The sequence below is a fragment of the Protopterus annectens genome, chromosome 14.part0 (assembly GCF_019279795.1).
Source record: "Protopterus annectens isolate FY-2018-M chromosome 14.part0, PAN1.0, whole genome shotgun sequence".
Taxonomy (NCBI): Eukaryota; Metazoa; Chordata; order Ceratodontiformes; family Protopteridae; genus Protopterus; species Protopterus annectens.
Window position 1 is genome coordinate 155,433,405 of NC_056748.1, and position 22,435 is coordinate 155,455,839.

Below are 22,435 nucleotides of genomic sequence, written 5' to 3' on the forward strand. Positions count from 1 at the left end.
ACACACACACACACACACATATATATATATATATATATATATATATATATATATATATACACATACACATATCTATATATATATATATATATAGAGAGAGAGAGACAGATTAGATAGATAGGTGCACTAATTTAAGTAATTTCTGGCTTAGGCTGACATCTCTTTTGTTGACACACGTTGGTCAACAAAACAGATGTCAACAGGTGTGGCACACTAACAGTTCCCGGGTAATATGCACCTTCCCTGGGGATTGTGCAGTCTTACATTCAATAGGGAAATTTTCCCATTCCACACTGTATGGAGATAGCGGTTCCCCATAGTCGGCTTTTTGAAAGTTGATTATATGTTCTCGGCAATATGAAAGTTGACTTTCTGAAGAGTTGACCATGTGAAGGGGACCCATATATTTTATATATATATATATATATATATATATATATATATATATATATATATATATATATAAAATCTATCTCTCTTTGTCTAATCTACCTTCAGAAGGGACTCACGGAAACAGATAGCTGGTGCCAGAGCCATGGCCTGAAGTTAAACGCCAAAAAATGTATAGTCATACCCTTCGGGAAAAACAAGGTAACCCCAAGCTACCATATAGGTGGCAATCCACTAAGCACAGAAGAGGTTATCAGGGACCTGGGGACCCAGGTTGACAGTGGCCTTTCTTTTGACACTCACGTTGCTAAAGTGGTTAGAAAGACCTTCTACATTGCCCACCTGATCATGAAGGATTCACATCCAGATCTAGTGAGGTCATTGTTCCCTGTACTCTTCACTTATCAGACCAATGATCGAGTACAATGCCCCATTCGGGATGTATCTCACCCGACATCTGCAGCAATTGGAGAGACCCCAAAAGTTCCTCACCAAAAGGATAAAGGGACTCCAAAATCTGTCATATGCTGCCAGATTGAAGAAACTCCAGCTCTATTCAGTCGCATACCGTCTGCTCAGAGGTGACATGTGCCTGACATACAAGGCCATGTCCAACCCGGAATTAATGGACATGCTCCACCTCAAAAATCCAAATCCACCAAAACCACTAGAGCAAGCGACTTAAACCTTAACACGGATATAAATAGGACGTGCTGGAGGGATAGATTTATCACTCAGAGACTCCCTATACTGTGGAATAAAATCCCGGTCCATGTGAGGCAGAGCACCTCGCTGACTCTGTTCAAGAGAAATCTAGACCTGTGGATGGGAGATCGTAGGTTTACAGGAATCATCTCTGTGTCACTGCTGGACAGCGGCACAACAAACTAATGGGCACAGTATTTTTTCATATAAGGGGTGGCGTAAGCCACAAAAATTTGGGCTAGGCTTATAAATGCCTTAGGGCAGATAGCCTAGTATAAACCTATGAACCTATGAACCTATGAACCTATGTAATTTGGATGAATGGATGGATGGGTAAACACAAATTCACCCCTAATTTAGCACCCATCTCCATCATGGTTAGGGGAAACATGTGAATGTCTCAACATTTCCTTGTTTAGCCCACCTCTTGTTTATTTGCATGCAAATTAAAAGGGCTAAAAACTAGCATGGGAATGGAAGGCTAAGCATCTTAAAATCCTCATAGCCTAGCAAGTACCTACAACTATATGTGGGTGTCTGTGGGAATGTGTACCTCGACAGAGTAAATTCCAAGGCTCTAGAATGACAAAAGCAAATGCTTTTAAACACAAAAGGGCAAAAACTCAAACTGTTAGTGTTTATGTTCAGGGACAAGCCCTTCTGCACCCCTCAATGTGGGGGCAATCTCCCATACCCCCAAAATGTGCATATGTAAATTCTCTGGTTGCACAAATATGAAGTGGGAGGAATCTCCAAAAACAAATGAATCATTGGCAATGCATGCAAAGAAACCCCACTAGCAATGATTTCCAGAGGCAGTAATAGGCATGTTGATCCTCAGTGTCATGTGACTAAAGGAATCATTAGCAATGCATGCAATGAAAGCCCACTAGCAGTGATTTCCAGTGGGAGTAACAGGCATGTCAAAGCCTCAGTGTAATGTGACTAAAGGAATCATTAGCAATGCATACAAAAAAAACCCCACTAGCAGTGATTTCCAGTGGGACTAATAGGCATGTCGATCCTCAGTGTCATGTGACTAAAGGAATCATTAGCAATTAAAGTAATACTCTCAAATTGCACTCCATATTTAACCATTTGGGAGCCAATGTATCACACTTTAAAATAAAAATAGATTATTTCTGAAGCAGTTTATTTTTTATGCTAACTTCATCAGATTGTCCAATACATATTTGTTCTAAAACAGTTGCTTGAAGTCCCTCAACATTGCTATTATGATAACTGCAAAGCCACTGGACTCTCTGTTTTAGATTTTTTATATCCCTAATATGTTCTTTTGTTCTTGCTCTGAATGCCTTTTTACTCACACCAATATAAGACCTTCCACGGCACTTAAGTGCATAAACCACTCATACACTGTCACACCTAAAAGATGAAGAGATAGCTGGGAAGAGATAGATGGACCAATGTTTAGAATAATATATGGATAAATAGATAGAGAGATGGATAGATAGATAGATAGATAGATAGATAGATAGATAGATAGATAGATAGATAGATAGATAGATGGATAGATAGATAAACAGATAGATTAGACAAAGAGAGAGATAGATTATATATATATATATATAAATATATATATATATATATATATATATATATATATATATATATATATATATATAAAATATATGGGTCCCCTTCACATGGTCAACTCTTCAGAAAGTCGACTTTCATATTGCCGAGAACATATAATCAACTTTCAAAAAGCCGACTATGGGGAACCGCTATCTCCGTACAGTGTGGAATGGGAAAATTTCCCTCTTTACTACTGTAGTGCTATCTCGGAGTTGGTATATTTAAGTTATGGGGGGGTGTGGGGGGCAGACCCCACCCATAGGGGTGCAGGGGGGCATAGCCCCCCTGCTAACAGTTTAAGGTAAGTGTTTGTTGTGTTTTATGTGTTTATTTTACATGGTCGGCCTTTCAAAAGTCGATCATATGGTCTTGGCCATATGAAAGTCAACTTTCTGAAAAGTCGACCATATAAACTAGACCCATATATATATAAATATATATATATATATATATATATATATATATATATATATATATATATATATATATATATATATATATATATGTATATATATATAATGTGGACTACTGCGCAACTGGGCTTTCGAGATTTTAGTCTTGAAATACTGAAATTCAAGATTTCAGTATTTCGTATTTCGAGATAGTGAAGTGCACACACACACACACACACACATATATATATATATATATATATATATATATATATATATATATACACACACATATCTATATATATATATAGAGAGAGAGAGACAGATTAGATAGATAGGTGCACTAATTTAAGTAATTTCTGGCTTAGGCTGACATCTCTTTTGTTGACACACGTTGGTCAACAAAACAGATGTCAACAGGTGTGGCACACTAACAGTTCCCGGGTAATATGCACCTTCCCTGGGGATTGTGCAGTCTTACATTCAATAGGGAAATTTTCCCATTCCACACTGTATGGAGATAGCGGTTCCCCATAGTCGGCTTTTTGAAAGTTGATTATATGTTCTCGGCAATATGAAAGTCGACTTTCTGAAGAGTTGACCATGTGAAGGGGACCCATATATTTTATATATATATATATATATATATATATATATATATATAAAATCTATCTCTCTCTTTGTCTAATCTACCTTCAGAAGGGACTCACGGAAACAGATAGCTGGTGCCAGAGCCATGGCCTGAAGTTAAACGCCAAAAAATGTATAGTCATACCCTTCGGGAAAAACAAGGTAACCCCAAGCTACCATATAGGTGGCAATCCACTAAGCACAGAAGAGGTTATCAGGGACCTGGGGACCCAGGTTGACAGTGGCCTTTCTTTTGACACTCACGTTGCTAAAGTGGTTAGAAAGACCTTCTACATTGCCCACCTGATCATGAAGGGATTCACATCCAGATCTAGTGAGGTCATTGTTCCCCTGTACTCTTCACTTATCAGACCAATGATCGAGTACAATGCCCCATTCGGGATGTATCTCACCCGACATCTGCAGCAATTGGAGAGACCCCAAAAGTTCCTCACCAAAAGGATAAAGGGACTCCAAAATCTGTCATATGCTGCCAGATTGAAGAAACTCCAGCTCTATTCAGTCGCATACCGTCTGCTCAGAGGTGACATGTGCCTGACATACAAGGCCATGTCCAACCCGGAATTAATGGACATGCTCCACCTCAAAAATCCAAATCCACCAAAACCACTAGAGCAAGCGACTTAAACCTTAGCACGGATATAAATAGGATGTGCTGGAGGGATAGATTTATCACTCAGAGACTCCTATGCTGTGGAATAAAATCCCGGTCCATGTGAGGCAGAGCACCTCGCTGACTCTGTTCAAGAGAAATCTAGACCTGTGGATGGGAGATCGTAGGTTTACCCCGGGAATCATCTTTGTGTCACTGCTGGACAGAGGCACAACAAACTAATGGGCACAGTATTTTTTCATATAATGGGTGGCGTAAGCCACAAAAATTTGGGCTAGGCTTATAAATGCCTTAGGGCAGATAGCCTAGTATAAACCTATGAACCTATGAACCTATATGTAATTAGCAGGAGGTGTGGGAGTTGAGGGAGAACTTACCATCCTGTTAAAAAAAAAAGGAATTGTGCTTTTATAAAAAACACCAGAAATCCGCTGACACCATATCTCTGATTTAATGAAATTAAGCTCTTTCTTCTTGAATATAGTTGAGACTTTATCAGAACAAAAAGGCTTGCAACTGGTCTCATTAAATATCTTGTTTTTAGAACATATGATGCTATGTAACACATAAAATGCACCAAATAAACACAGACAAAATACTAGTTTAGGGGAGAGGTGTATTTAGCTTTTTGCTAATCTGTCTCACCAACATGTCCTGTTTATGTCACAAGCTAAATTTAAATCCTTGGATCTAGTGGTTCTGATTATTTTGTTTTTGCAGATATGGAAGGGGTCCATCAGAGTTGGATCTCAGTATCCCTTTTATGCCAGGCATAAATCACCTATCAGTAATATGTAGAAAATAGAGTATAGAGATAGGGCTTTAAGGCAATCTGTATAGGATAATGTGTTTATATTCTGGATTACTGTGGTAAAGAACCTTTGTGGGCATTCCAGCTGTTGCACATGTCTGATCAGGTACATGCCGAAGAGGACATTACACTCAATAATGGGTCTGATAAGGGCTTAATAAAGTGGGACTATGACATTCTTGTACCTGGATGCCATGTTCCTACTTATAAGTCGGCCGACATAGAATGATTTTCTTATCACCTTGGCTACATGTTAGTTGAAGGACAGATTATAGTCTACATATGTTCCCAGATCACTGACTACCATGTCAGCTCTTATGGGTGTCTTATGGATGAAGTAATTAGCTGGGGTGGTTGATTTCCCAAAAGGTAGTAAAATGCTTTTCCTGGCACTGAGTTTTAATCCATGTTTTGATACCAGTCATTTGTGTTAGACCCTCTTTAAGATGTTTGCATCATGGGCAGAATCTGTGATAGCTCCCAATATGCAGTTATCTGTGAATTTGGTCATCCAAAGGCCCTTGACATTAGCCTTTACCTCTGAGAAGTAGGAGTGGTCCCAGTACAGAGCCCTGCTGGTGACCAGTCTCTTAGGGCAGGTGGTATCACCAGTTCTGACTTCATGGGTCCTGTCTAGCTGGCATTCCAGTGAGATATGCAGGGTTTATACCCAGTTCATTGAGTTTGTCAATTACAACCGAGTGGAGTATATTATCAAATGCTTTAGCCAGGTCCAGGTTGGTGGCATGCACTGTTCTTCTCAAAGATGTTCACTAGGTTTAGTATGGGTCCAGTGTCTGAAGGTTGCCTATGTCCTTGTTGATCATTTCCATGATAATTTGCTCCATGGCTTTGCATATTAGACTTTGTCATAAGAAAGTCCTTCTATATTGCACAGGTTATAAACAAAAAGATTGTGTCTGGATCTAGGCATGTCATTGTGCCTCTTTAGTCAGCTTTCATTAGGGCAATCATTTAGTATAATGCCTCTTTTGGTATGTATCTGTCCAGACACATGCAACAACTGGAATGCCCACAGAGATACCTTACTAAAAGGATACAAGGCCTAAATAACATGTCCTACAGGTACCAACTCAAAGCCCTGTCACTGTACTTAATATTTGACAGACTGCTCAGAGGTGAACTGTGTCTGACATACAAGCAATTCTCAGACCCAGTACTGATGGATTTACTGCACGTCAGAAAGCCAAGTGGTATCAGAAGAACTCAGTCTAATTATCTAAACCTCTTCTTCAAAATCAACATAACAGCTTGGAGAACTTCCAGGATGGCTGTGAACTGATCAACAGCATAACTTCATCTCTCCCAATATGAAAACAGAAACAGAAAGAGAAGTGCCAATGAAAATTTTGGTAAAATTCAGTTACTGGCTAGAAAATACACTGTCCGGATGCTGGCAAAGAAGAAATGTGAAAAACCTGAAAGAAAATCAACCAGGACAGGTGAAGAGAAAACACTGCGAAGGATTTAATTTAATTTATTTATTTATTGCATTTGTTTACTGGGAAAGTCCACTGGGCCTAAGTGAACCCATTTTCACTGGAGGCCGGGGAGAAAAGCTCCACATTAATTACATACAATGACATATAAACACAACAAAAACAGAATATGTAGAGCGGTAGTAGTACAAAGTGTAAGAACAGCAGTGATAATGTTTGCAATAATGGTATAGGTATGGAGGTAAAAACAGGGTGCATTCAAATCACAGAGCTCTACATTAATTAAATACAAAGACATAAACACAGCAAGAACAAAATATGTTGAGAGGTGGTAGTACAATCAAACTGTAAGAACAACAGTGATATTGTTTGATATATTTTTTTTTATAAGCAGAGGAGAGTTCTCTTCAAATAGCTATAGGAGGGAAAAGTCCAGCCAGAGTGGTAGTAGAAGAAGTAAGTATAGTACAGAAGAGGAGAGGAGAAAGCAGTAATTGAATGAAGTCAGGATTTGAGGTTGTTTGTTGGGGTGCAGGTGCATAGCCAGTGAGAGGAGAGATGTAGTCTGAGGGCTTTTTTAAAGGAAGTGGGATTACTGGTAGTCCTGAGTGAAGGAGGGAGATTATTCCATAGTTTAGAGATGGTAAAGAATACAACATTCGGCCGGCTGAGAGCATGGGTTTGTCGACAGTCAGTAAAATTTTGTTTTCAGATCTGAGGTGTCAATTAGGATGGTACATGGTCAGTATGGAGGAGATGGAAGGCCAGCTAGCTGGGTGGTAGATACGTTTATTAGTAGTTAGTTGTAGATAAGTGAGATAGTGAGGGGATTTGAGCCAATTCAGTTGGTAAAGAGAGGAACAGTGGTGGGTGGAGAATTTTGCATTAGTAACAAATTTAGTAACTTTGTTGTAGCATGAGTCTAGTTTTCATTTCAGGGAGGACTGTAGATTGGTAAGGATGGGGGCACCATATAAGAGAGTTGGAAGCAGGAAAGATGAGGCAAGTGCCTTTTTAGCAGCGAGGCTAAGAAAATAGTTACCCCTATAAAGGGATCCTAGCGTTTGATGTTTTTTTTTTTGATGTTGCTGTAGATGTGAAGGTCAAAAGTTAGTTTATTATCAATGATGACACCAAGCAATTTGGTGCTTGGGACAACTTCAATGATAGTGTTGTTTTGTGAGCGAACAGAGAATAGTGACTTGTCAACAGGGCTAGATTTTGTGGGGGTAAATATTAATAGTTTTGTTTTATTGGGGTTAAGGGGAAGATGGTTCTGAGACATCCAGGTTTCTGTAGTGGTAAATGCTTCTTGGGTAAGTTGCTGTAGTGCAGTGACCAATTTAGAGCAGGAGATAATAGTGGAGTCATCTGCATTTTGGATAACAGTACCGTGGGTGAGAGTGGAAGGGGACCCAGTATTGAATCCTAGGGTGCACCTATGTTTGTATTGATGAAAGGGGAAGAAGAGTGTTACCATATAGTAGATTGTTGCCTGTTGCTAAGGTAGTTAGTGAAAAATTGTAATGTAGGTGGAAATAATCCTCGGTTGGAGAGTTTGGTAAGCAGAAGGGAGTGGGAAATTGTGTCAAATGCTTTTGATAGATCAAGAAAGAGTGCAGAGACTAAGAAACCAGCATCTCAGGCTCTGTTTACTGTATCTAAGAAGGCAATGTGGGCAGTGTTAGTGCTATGTCCTGGCCTAAAGCCATGTTGAGTGTGGGAAAGGGTTTGGTGTTTTACCAGATGACTAAGGAGCTGAGTATGTATGTATTTCTCTAGTATTTTGGAGATGGGGGAAAGAATGGCAATAGGCCGGGTTTTGAAATGTCAGAGTTGTTGCCACCTTTGTGAAAGGGAGAACAAATGCTGGTCCTTGCGTATTATCGCAACCAGGTTTTCGCGGTTGCGAAGTTAGCATATTTCCATACAAATGAGGCCATGAACCACTGTAAGGTGGTATTCAAAGTCTATTCTGCTGTGGATTAGCTTTGCATTACAGGGTCTGTGAAGTGGAAGACAAACATTTGAGGAAACGCGCATCCTGTTTTCAGCATGCATTACACACGCAAGCTTGAATTATAATGCCTGCTGTTGTTCTGATGAACGGATTCTTTTGATTGTGTGGAAGGAGGCCTTCAGAGAAGGCAAAGACAGACCCTGTAATGATGGTTTTGGTCACTTTTTTTCTTTTTTTTGGGGGGGACAATTTGTAAAGAAATCTTCAGGGTAAAATTTAAAAAAAATACCACTAACAGCCACAAAATACACGAAGAAGCGCCTTGTCCAGTAATAAGATGTTTTGGGAAGTGTTCCTACTACCAGTAATCATGAAGTGATTTTGAGTTTATCTGTCTTTATTTGTAAAGTATGGCCATGGGGACACTTTGTTAGCACCTTAACTGAAATTATTGACTGCAGTTTGTGTAAATCAGCACTTTATAAAAGAGAAAACAATCACCTATGCTGGGTAAAGTGCCTTGGTAGAGCAAAAACAGCAAACAGCAAACAGCAAAGTAGGCTCAAAGGCACACCAGTGGCACAAAATCCAAGAGTCTTGTACGGAAAAAAGACCTTTATTGTAGCAGAACTGCATCAGACAGTAAGCGCTTTCACGTTAAAGTAACGCTTCTTCAGACTTCAATGTTAGATGGTAAACTTCAGACATTTATATACTATAGTTGATAGAAGCTCAATTAATCAATCAAACAATTGACTTAATAAATATTTAAAGTGCCAGTGCTCAATATGCATGATGTACAACAAATATTTAAACATTTAAAAACATGAACCATAACATTGTATAAAAAACTAAATATTAACCTAAAACTGCATTTATGAACACATTAAAAACAATATTAACTAACTTAATGTTTAAAAGCCTTAGCTGCTAGGAAAGGTTTTAATGTAATTTTATCATTTAAACCATGTATGTGTGCCTGGAGTCTAAGGATCCACCTATTCTCTACCTCCTCTGTACGATTCTTAACGTTCCCTAATCTACTATCAACCTTGACCAATTCTAGAACTTTAAACTTAAAATGATGAGCAAACCCTTCATCCATAACATGTTTTGCTAAAGCGTTAGTGGCATCTTCTTTATTAATAGCGTATACATGTTCTCTTATACGCTCACGCAATGTACGGTTCGTTTTACCTACATAATATTTCAAACACAACTGACATTGAGCTAAATATATTAAATTCTTGGACCTACAGTCAGTATAACATTTAAAAGTATAGGTTCTACCAGTATAGGGATGGATGAATGCATTTTCTGTTGTTATGAACCTGCACTGATTACATGTCCGACAGGGGAAGGTACCTTCCCTCTGTGACTTGAGATGTTCTGCATTTGTCCTTTCATAGCATAGAAGTCTTTTAAGGGACTTCATATTCTTGTATGCTATGTTTGGTGTTCCTTCAACTAGTGTCTTAATTCTCTCATCCATAGTTAGAATCTTCCAATTGTTCTCTATTATCTTTTTTATTTGACTGTTCCTATTAGTGTAGGGTATAACAAGTCTATTTTTGGAAATAGGTATCTCTTTCTTATTCATATTAATAATGTTTGTTTTTTTGTGGTAAAATGGGCGACCCCTGTCTTTTCTCAATTCACCTGCCATAGTTATAGTGTTATGCACTACTTGTTTGTTATATCCTCTATGTACAAGGTTCTTCTCTAGAATCTCCTTCTGTTCATCAAATGCTGTCTCATCAGTGGTCAATTTAGAGGCTCTTAAAGCCTGGTTCATTACCACATTTTTATGAATGTGTCGAGGATGCATGCTGGTGCGGTGAAGTAAATTATTCCTCCAGCATGTTTTCCTATACATTCCCGTACTTACACCATTAGGTCCCTTAGTTAACAGAACGTCAAGGAATTGTATCATCTCATATGAATGGGTGCTCTGAAATTCTAAGAATTTAGTTGTCCCATTTATATACTTTATGAACTCATTTAAATGATGTTCTGTTCCTCTCCATAACAGAAAGACGTCATCTACAAAACGACAATAATGTATTATGTGTTCATTAAAAACTATGTTTTTCAGCACATATGCTTCCTCCCAATATGCCAACACTAGGTTGGCATATGAGTTCGCGCACGGGGTTCCCATTGCTACCCCCTTTCTTTGTAGATAATAATTATTATCATATACCATAACGTTATTTTCTAAAACTATTTCAAGTAATGACGTCCATCTAATAATTTTATTATTATCTATACCATAATTCAAAAGAAATAGTCTCAGAAATTCAATACCAATATTGTTTGGGATCGATGTAAATAAAGATTTCACATCTAGGGTGACAAAAAGATCACCAATTTCAATATGATGCTCCTCATTGCATCTTGCTAGGTCTTCTATAAATTGTTGTGTATCCTTTAGGATGTGTTTGGTGCTGTTGACTATAGGTTTAAACTGTTTGTCTAAGAAAATTGATAAGGACTCGGTCAACCACCCTTTACTGGAGACAATGGGTCTTAAAGGTGGATCATTCAGTTCTTTATGTATTTTGGGGAGGCCTCTGAACATAGGTACTAGTGGGTTCTCAATAAGAAAATATCTATATAAACTCATGTCAATGACATTAGTGAGAAGCAAATCGTATAACTGCGCATGTACATTTTTGATCAACTTATTTAATAGGCTTGCACTTAGTGGTGTATAAGTATCTACTTCTGCAAGCATCAAAGATACTTTATTGTCATACATTTCCCTGTCCATTACAACTATAGCTCCCCCCTTGTCGGCCTGTCTTATCACTATTTCTTTATTGCATTGTAAGCTTAAAATAGCTGCTTTCTCTTTAGTAGTTGTATTAAAAAAATCAGGTTTCCCTGTATTCTTATTATAAAACTCAATTAGATCATGTTCACAAGCAGAGTTCAAATACTACAAGTAAAGGATGTTGCACTGGAATAAACGTGGATGGTTTCCTGAGAGTACTTATATTATCTACATTATTTATATTTGCTTTATCGTCACCATATAACATTTTTAAGGCTATGTTCCTGGTAAACATTTTAATGTCCACTATAAACTCAGTGACATCAGTAAATCCCGAAGGGATAAAACTGAGTCCTTTGTTAAGGATAGATAATTCACTGTCATTAAGCTTGTACCTGGAGATATTAACGACTAGGTCTTGTGTACTGACCTCAGCACTTTACCTAACCTAAGAAAGGCAGCAATCCTTGCCCTTGACAGATTTACAATCTCCTAATGTTGCAGGGTGTATTTGGTGACTCGCTTTTGCAGTAGCTGACATCATCTTGACAAATGCAGGCACTGCAAAGCGGAGCGCCACTGTGTAGTTTCAGGAGCAAAGAGGTACAAACTCGTACCCTTTCTCCTCTTCGTGGCTCATCCCCACACTGACAGAGTAATGTTTTCTTCTTCACAGACCCCTTTATAGATTAAACAACCTGTTTCTGCACACACCTACCAAATTATGGCAGTGCGGAAATCTGGTTGCGATAATACGTAAGTACCCAAATGCTTTTTTCCAGATATCAGGTATGCAAGATTCCTGAATGGACCTATTGAGGAGAATGATGATGGGGCATGCAATGGAGGAGGCTGCTAGGAGGATTCTACAGCTGTTCAGCAAAAAGCAATTCAAGTAATTCAGAGTGGAAAGGGATGATGAGGAACCAATGGGGTAGTTCAAGAATTAGAGAGAGAGATTGATTTTAGATGCAGATCCTTAAGGAGAGTAATAACAGCCATACAAAATAATATTATGACACAAAGTCATGAAATGTCAAGATTTGCAGGCAGAAATGAGAGCAATGTGGACGAAAGATACCCACATAGTTTCAACAGTGGTAGGAGTAACAGGTCTTATAAAAAAGAATCTACAATCATACCTAGATATGTTACCAACACGTGTAATTCCATACGAATTGCAAAAGAAGTCATTACTGGGCACATCCCCGTGGTTGAACAAGAACTTCTCCATTATTAGCATTTTGAAACTGAAATCTTATAATATATAATTATGTGTATTTATATTCTGATTTTTTAATATTTGAATGTTAGTATATAGTACTGCTGCATGCTTATGCTTGAATTTCATCTGTTATTTGGTGAATTTTATGTGTGGTTTAGGGTCACATGTTTTTGTAACAAGATATTTAATGTGATGAATTGTAAGCCTTTTTGTTCTGATAAAGTCTCAACTATATTCGAGATGAAAGCACATAACTTCATTTAATCAGAGGTGCCGTCTCTGGATTTCTGTTGTTTTCTGTGGTTTATTGCTTCTTAATGAATGCCAGTGAAGCTTGTTTGTTTTTAGTTTTGTTTTTCAGTTTCTGAGGTTATGCCTCAGTGCATACATATCAGGGTATTTTTAATATTTTTCTCGTTTATCCAGATAGGTATATATATAAATACGAAATTATGACAATCTTCACATTTTTCTGTTAATGAAATACCATCAATCCTTTTTTAACCAAAATGTCTAACTGTAAAGCAAGACTGAATTACTTTTTTAATAAACAAGTTAAATGTTGGCCAAAGTCTCTGTCAGTGGATAGCTATTACATTATTGAACTTTTACAAGTTCGAATGCCATATGGTCAAATCCATATGTTTGAACTTGTAAAAGTTCGACTACGTAAAAAACAAGAAAGAAAAAAACGTACCTGACAGTTATATGCAGGGGGCAAGCCTCCCTACACCCCCCACACCTCCCCGCTCTTTAAGTATATCAACTCTGAGACCGCACTACAATACAGTACCATGCGGAAAGGGAAAATTTCCCTTTACTACACTGTAATGCAATCTCGGAATTGGTATATTTAAAGAACGGGGTGGGGGAGCAGACCTTTACGTGGGGGTGCAGGAGGGCTTGACCCCCTGCTTACAAACATCAGGTAAGTTTTATCTTTTTTTTCTTTTTTTTTTTTAGTTTAACAAGTTAAAACATATGGGTTCGACCATATGGTGTTCAAACTTGTTAAACTTCGATAATGTAATGAGAACCCTCTGTCAGTTAGTGTTTAATGAAGAGTTTTTTGCATCAGTCTGCCTTATAGATTAATACAAAGTTCTTTAATTGTAAATAAAGTACCAGCCCTAAGGAGGAACACTATCATTTTAAATCATTTTAGAAAAATATAGTAAATTCTTTACCTTCTCATTTAGGAAATTCTTGCAATAGAAACAATTTTTTTACAAAGCAGGCAGAATACATCATATTTGAAAGGAACAAAACAGTTCCAAGTTTATAACAGGAAGAACAGTTCTAGCAGCAAGCAATGCAGCCCCTCAAATGAAGACGGTCTGAATTCATTCCAGAGAAGCCAAGATGAGTCAGACTTACGTCTTCATCTTCATCTTCCTTTGAGTAGATGTCCTGACAGAAAGATCTAAGCAATGTTAGATGAGTTCCCAAGGATACATCAAGCAGTAAATAACTCACACACTGTAGGCTACATTTTTCTGAGTTGTCCATAGAGTAGTAAGGTAACACAGCAAGAACTTGTGATTTTTGCTAAACCTTTCATTCGGTTGGCACTAAGCAATACATCAGGAACTCCTCTCCTCTCCTTTCTGTTAGTTGTCAGGTTACTGTATTGTCATCCTTAAGGCGATGGTATTTACATATTGTAATTTACATGACCATGGGGACTGTCTGTTTGCATGGCTTGGAGTCCCTGACTGGAATGTTTGTTCATTCCAACCACAATATGAAGGGCTATTAAAAGTTTTTAACAATGGCTCTTTAGTCTTCTGTTCCACAGGCATTTCCATATTATGCCGGGTCCCTACTGAGCTGTGCTTAGCAAGTAAAACAAAATGTAATCCTCACAGGGCTTTAAAGTTTAGTTTAACATGTAATGTTTTCATCATGTTTTAGGGAAAATTAGAACATCCTATAATTTGAATACCGGCTATGGCTGACAGCAGAAACGTATTCTGTTGGACTAATTTGTTTGCTACCTACCCTTGCGGTTATGTTGCCTCTTTCATTTAGTTATTATTTTGCTTTATGATGATTCCTTCAGGACTTTTTTATTCCTTCTTCCCACCATGACTGTCAAGTCCAGCTCCCATATGGGCTCATTGCTTCATCTTTTTTTCATTTACAGAGCCTTGGAGAAGAGGGGACAGCCAAAGGAATAATGACTGTCATTTAGTAGAATAACATTATTTCTTTTATGACCCTAATACCACTCTTTGGTGGAAAGGGAGGGGTCAGTTTGATGGTACTAGCCATTAGAAGACTTGCTGCTTGAAAATACCCTCTAGTCTAATGTCTGCTATAATTAAGACTGTTCATTTGTGAGGGAGTGAGCATTCCTAAACAATAGGTTAATTGTTGCTTTAATTATTTTTCATCTAAGTTAGTTGAAAATCAGCCATGTTTACCTTTTATACTGCTCGTCTGACACTTCAGCATCATGACAAGTGGTAAAAAGTATGAAGAGCACACGTGAAGCCACAGAAGTAGTTCAAAGGAACTATCAGTCCAGCTGGGCAGTTTAACTGCCTTGGTCTCCACCATCCTTCATGATATAGCATTGATTAAGGCAGTAATGGAAGCACATCAGCTACAAATGACACCTGTCCTACTAAAGCAATGTTCACTGTGATGGCCTTTAACTGAAAGGTCTCACATATTTAAGATGCCCAGACAATGGCCTGATATCAACAGACTGACATCCATGTGTCATCCATTCATAGGGAAGAAAAGGTGAACTATCAGAGAAGAAACATCCTCCAACTTAGAGAAGGGACAACAGGAGACAACAATATGAAATTCATAAGAAACCAACTACCCAGCATGCTTAACATCCCTGGTTCATGGTGTCATTGCAAAAAGTGGTCACAGAGTCTTGAAACCCTCAGATGCTGCAGACAAATTGATGTTAAACTGTATAGGCATGAAGAGGTTGTTAAAAGTGGCCAAAGAAGGTAAATTGGTCAGGCTTTGTGTCCCAGCACTGTACTTTTTCAAAGATATCACACCTGCAACAGTTATGAAAAGACAAACATTTGCAGAGATCTGGAAGTTGTGCTTTAAAAATTGTGTGGCAATTACCTTTGCATAGCCTTCTTCTGTGACAGTTTTAAATGGGTGTTTCTCTTATTCATAAGTTTATCTATCATTATCTAACAGTTGCCAGTGGTGCCAGCCATATATTAACTCAAGAGGACTAAATGCTGTTGAAACACGAGGCACTGCTCTAATGGCAAACAAAAGTTGCATTATTAACTGGGCTCAATTTTTACATCTTCCTCAATAACCTATTTTCAGCATACAATTTAATTTTTTGTTAAAATGCTGTGCTAGTCAGTCTATCTGGTTATGATACACTTATGTGTTTAATTATTTGACCTGAAAGCACTGGCATATAGTTAGTGCATTATTCTTGACATAAATAGAAACCTTTGGTCAGTGACTATTTCCTTAAGTATATAAACAACAAAAGTGATCAGGAATAATAAAAAACCTGAAACTTTACCACACAAAATGTTCAACAGAGATTTGCCACAGGAAATAATAAAGCACAGGTACAACATGAATATATTAAGCACGTTTGTCCTTTTATTTTGTCAGAACTTCTTCAGAATAAATAATTGAGAAATCATGCCTTTTATATAGTATTTAGGTCACATGACCAACTCATGACCAACTCCAGTTAATGAACTTTCTATTTAAAGGCATATATAAAACTAAAAAAACTATTATCAATAGTTTACAATAATCACATCTATACTTTGACATTTAAAAATAATAATATATATTTTATAACTACTGAGCCATTAAAACATTTAATATTAATATGTTCATGTTTTCCTTTTTTTATTATCAGAAGCAAATCTAAGCTGCCATTCTGCTTCATTACATTCTAACATTATATTTAAATTACCTGTCAATTCGGGTCTACTTTGTTTCATTGAAAACTCATTTCACTGAATTTCAGTTCACCATGACCAAATCGCTGAAAGCTCAAATTACTGAAAACTCATTTCACCGAATCTCATTTCACTGAAGTGAAGTGCTGGCACTGTGTAGAGTACTGTAAGGTATATGCTCTTTTCCCCACTGTAGTGTGATCCTTGAGTTAGTATATTTAGTTGGGAGTGTGTGGGGGGGTGTAACCTCCTAGTTTGGGTTTATATTATATTACACGGAAAGCTTCCAGTCAATAATTTTAAACCATAGACATGCACACTTGCAACACCAGTGACTAACTCTTTCCAGAAGACAATATAAACCCAAACTAGGTGGGTGGCTACACCCTCATCCCCAGTGTTGGAGGCTGTGCCCCCCACACCTCCCCTAACTATATATACTAACTCCAGGATCGCACTACAGTGGGGAAAAGGGCATATACCTTTTACTTGCCTTACAGTACTGTACACACTGCCAGTACTTCACTTCAGTAAAATGAGATTCGTTGAAATGAGTTTTCAGTAATCTGAGCTTTCAGCAATTTGGTGAGGGTGAACTGAAATTCAGTGAAATGAGCTTTCAATGAAACAAAGTAAACTTGTTACTTCTCCTATAGGCACATGATCAATGAAACAAAGTAAACTTGTTACTTCTCCTATAGGCCCATGATCAATGAAATAAAGTAAACTTGTTACTTCTCCTATAGGCACATGATCAATGAAACAAAGTAAACTTGTTACTTCTCCTATAGGCACATGATCAATGAAACAAAGTAAACTTGTTACTTCTCCTATAGGCACATGATCAATGAAACAAAGTAAACTTGTTACTTCTCCTATAGGCACATGATCAAGAGCAAAAAATGTAAATTTTCTAAACTTTAGACATTCTTTTGCATGTTTCACTAAAGCATTGCTAAAATCACATTTTAATAGCAATAACATGTTCATATATTCTTTTCAAAGGTTTTCTGGCTATCTTACCTACATAATAACTATTGCAGGTTTCATAAGCAGCTAGGTAGACTATACTGCTTGAATTGCAATTAAAATGTGCTTTCGCTCAAATTTCTTTATGAAACTTTTTGATATAAATAAAAAAAGCATCTGCTACATACCTACAGAATTTACATTTGTTATGCTTAAACGTACCAAAGGGAATACAATTTCTATGTGATGAATTACTGGTCTTCCCCAAAATTGACCTAACATTATTATTACTTTTGTAACTGAGTACTGGTCTATCACCTATTACCCTCACCAAATCAACATTATCTAAGACAATTTTCTAATTTTTATCTAAAATAGCTTTTATTTTCATCATGTCCATGGATATTGGTAGTGGGAATGCTCTGCTGAAACATCTTGCTTCAGCATCACCATATTGTATTTTCTTATTTCCTGATGCTCTATTTAAAAATGGGTTTAAATATATCTTGTCTCATTGATATTATTTCAATTTTAATTGTATCTAAAAATTCATAATCATAACCTCTTTCTAAAAATAAATTCATAAGAGTGTCAAGTTCAGATAAAAAGTCTTGATATTCACTTCTCATTCTACTGAGTCTGATAAATTGACCTCTTAATAACACTGTTTTTCATATGCAAAGGGTACAGGGTAGATTTATGCAAAAACCTGTTGACAACGGTATGGTACAGAGTAGATTTATGCAAAAATCTGTTGACAAAGGTGTCTTTTCTGAACACCTGTTGGTTTCAAGTTTTCCCACAATGATTTAAGATCAATGTTAAATCCAAAAAAAAAATGATTATTGAAGGTTTACCACCCAATGTAAAAGTTTCTAAAAGATTCAAGTCACTATTCTTAATTAATAGAAGTACAGAAAGCAGTTACATGTAAAATTACCATAAAACCTGATCTATTTCTTGAATCACATTCAGATAATAACTCTACCAAATATCATGAATCCCTTAAATAAAAAAATTGGATTTCTGAACTATAGGGTTCAGTATTTTAAGTAAATTGAAATAATTTCAGTTTTAAAAAATCTGCAGTCAAAATTAGTCTTAAAGGTGGATTAACTCTGTTCTTATGAATTTTGGCATACCAAAAATTCTGGCCATCTGTGGTTGATCAAATTTGAAAAATTCATACAATTCACGATGAATATAACTTTAAATCAATAAACCATACAATATGTTGTCACTCTTCGAAAATTACTACTTACTTCAAGCTTACTAATTTCTTTATAAAACAGTACGTCATTCAACATATTAGACAGTGACGGTTTATAATCTACAGTATTCATAATAACCATTGCATTACTTTTGACTGCTTTCATAATACATACCTCATTATTAGCAGTCATATTAATTAAGGCTTATTTTTCATCATTTCTTAAATTACAAAACTTATTATTTCTGTTGTTAATCAACTTTTCTCTACGTTCACTTTCACATACATCACTGAATACTTGCAGTGTTGAATGTAACAATGGGTGTAAGTCGTATGTTTTTTAAAAACATTCTGAGGTGAACAGAAATGTGAAACATTGTGTAATATATAGTGCAAGTTTAATTTATGTAAGTATAATTTCAAATCAACTAATACGTCTGTTAAGTTTGCTTTATGTGATGGTATGAAGGAAAAAAAAACTTTTTCAACACTGAAATTTGGCTAGAACTTAGCACAAAGTCACTTAAATTAACAACGGTGTTTTTTGGTCAGTTCTTCTTCCCCTTTCCTTTTACATTTTTTATGATTTCCCCCTTTGGGGAAAAGTCTGTGCTGGAACTGGACTTCGCAAAAGAAAAGGACCAGCTGCAGAAGTGGAAGGAAGTACATTTTCTTGACTGTTGGCAGTAACTTGTGCATAAATTATATTGTTGGAAGCCCCAGACGAGGCTTCAGTTGTCAAAGGAGCCATAATGTCAGATTTGTCATGGGATAAATGCTTATAATTAATTGAAGTGTTATAAGCTGAAGATTTATTATTAACTGACTTAGATTTAATTGGATGCACATTATTTTGACAAGTAACAGCATCCCTTGTCGACTTCATTTCCTTCTTTGAAATTATTGTAGACAGGTGCCTGTTCATTTTAGTTGAAATGCTTTTGTAAATAATGCTACAAGACTAGAAAAAACACCCTTTTTGATATTGATATTCAAAGTTTTGATATCATTAAGAGTATCATTAACTTTTGACTTGTAATCAGCCACAAGCAATTTTAGCATTTCAATTCCAGTTCTATTAAACAAATCGACCACATTTTTATATGGTCTATTTCCTTGTTCTAGTCCATTTGGAAATGTAAATAGCCGCAAACCTAAAGGAACTTGGTGAATACTGATGCAATGCTCTAAATAAAATATCTTACATTGCCATGTTTTTAGTTTATCACCTTCCTTTCTGATTCACAAATATCCGTTTTACGTTGTAAAAAAGGGAGAAGAACAATTACCTTGCAGGGTAGTGTTCATGGTTGTGTTGGAATAGCTGTTGCCGAGACGTACTTGAAAGTTATAGGTTTATAATTTTTGTGGCAAATTTCCTTATGTATCCCTATTCTGAAAAAGTAATACCAGCTCCATAACTACAGCTTTAGCATTGCCTTTATATAGTGGGATAACTTCAGTGTACATAGTTGTACAGTCCAAAATCACTAAAATATATTGAGTCCCATTTCTGGATTTTACCAGTGTCCCAACAATCCTCATAGCACTTCATTCAAATAGGACCTCTGTGATAGGCATTGGAATCAGATGACTTCTAAAAGTTACACGAGGGCTGCTTCTCAACTTTCAGGGCATTTGGCACTAAACTTATTCACTCATTTCATTACTACTGGCAAGAAAATCTTGATAGGATCCTTACTTTAGTCTTATCTATTGCCATCCTAGTACATGGTTATCTCATAACTCAATTTCTGAAAGGCTTGGTAACCAGCATTTAGCATATAAATTCTCCTCTATTCTTTATTCTATAAAAGTCGTTCTGTAATTTAAAGTACAGGCAAAAAGTATAAACATCTTTGTCAGCTTCTTACCTTACTTGTATTTTGTTTGCTGTGCTAAAACCGTCTTCTCATTTTGTCCTTTTAAAATGTAAGCAGCCTAACTGGAGGGCAGCCATCTCTGGATTTTCTTCAGGGACCTCCTGTCATGAAGTAGTAGGTACTGCTTCCTTCTCTTGCCAGCATTGGCCCTCAGTGTCCAAATCCTCTTCTTGAAAAGGCAAATTATACCACTATTCTTTAATGTCTGCTACTGTCTCTGCCATATTTCATTTTAATTCCCTGTTCCTTTATGAGACTGATACACAGAACCCACTTTATTTTGTTTATTGTTTCTCTAGTTTTGCTCAACACAAATCACATTAGGCTGTTTTCAAGGTTACTTTTATGTTGCTTTCCCTGTATGTCAGGGTCAATGAACACCAGCTTATCACTTTCATTGTTTCCTTGGGATGTGTTTCCTACGAAAATCATACATCAGTACATATTTTGCTTTCAGTTTTACTTCTTCCTTACTTATAGATTCATATAGCCTAGATGCTTGCCTTAAGTGATGTATCTGTCTTTTAAAGTCATATATGGGTTTTTAACTCTTTTTAACTGTTTCTCCCTCTTTAATTCACCTGTTATAATCTTCCCTACTGTACATTTTCTATACTCACCTGCCGCTTAGAATTCTTAATTCTGGATCTTTCTCAGCTTGATAAAAAAAGTTTAGAATTATGCTCAGGTTGTGCAGTTTTCATACTTCTTAATGTCATTGCCTAGGAATAAACACTTCCACTGAGTAATCCATTCTCTTTAGCTCTGCTAGTGACTTCTGTTCCTTACTTTGTAACACTTGCAGACTGCAGTGATACCGCTACTCTCTATTTTGCAGCACTCGGACTCTACTATTTTATTCGGCAAATATCACCGATTTTGTAGAATGCTCATGATTTTAATCTTATTTTTGACCTGTCCCTCATAACTTCTCAGGTAATCAATGGTAATTAATGTTAAATGCATTACTATTGTTTAGAAAATGCACATTGATGCAAAAAGTCTTATTTTAAGTGCATCATAGTGCTATAAAAAAACAAAATGTTTTATTTTTTACTGCCTTTGTGACACAATTATTTAAAAAATTTGCTTTCTCAGGAATGCCTGAAAAATGAAGTAGGAAGGTTTGCCAAACAATGTGTTACCAATTAGTAGGTAGTAAGGATTAAAATTTGAGGACAGAAAGGGGCTATGCTGCAGCAAAAATAAGCATCCCACTGTAAGTAGGCGGATACTGCGAGGCAATAGTACCATACTTCTCAACCTGGAAAGATGGACGATCTGGACAAAGGCCCCTGAAAAGTAGGTACAACTGGCCAAACATCTGTATGCCGATTAATGTAAAATTTGCATACATAATTGTGTAACCCCACCCACTCCAGAATTGTGGGATACCAACATTCATACCCAAATTGAAGAACAGACAAAATATTAAACACAAAATGTAACCAAAACTATAGTGTTTTATTTATATTAACATTTGAATTTGTATCAAACTTTGGTTTAGGGAAGGGATTAGAATTTTAGGTATAAACAGCAGGAAGTGAGTTTTTTAGGATTAGAGAATGTGAATGGAGTTTTAGAGTTAGAGTTATGGTTCTGATAGGGCTATGGAAGTTAAGTAGATAAGGGAGATTGAATCAGTGGGAGTTCAAGCACTTGTCTATTCAAGCAAGTGTCAGCGAGCAAGTATATAGCAAGTATGTGATTTGTACTGTTAGATGTTATGAAATTCAATGTTATGGGTTTTAGATGTTTTGGGTTTTAGATGTTCTGATCTTAATGTTATGAAATTAGATGTTATGGGTTTTAGATGTTTTGAAGGGGACCCCCAATAAATACACTTACCTTTAAATTACTGAACAAAAACTATG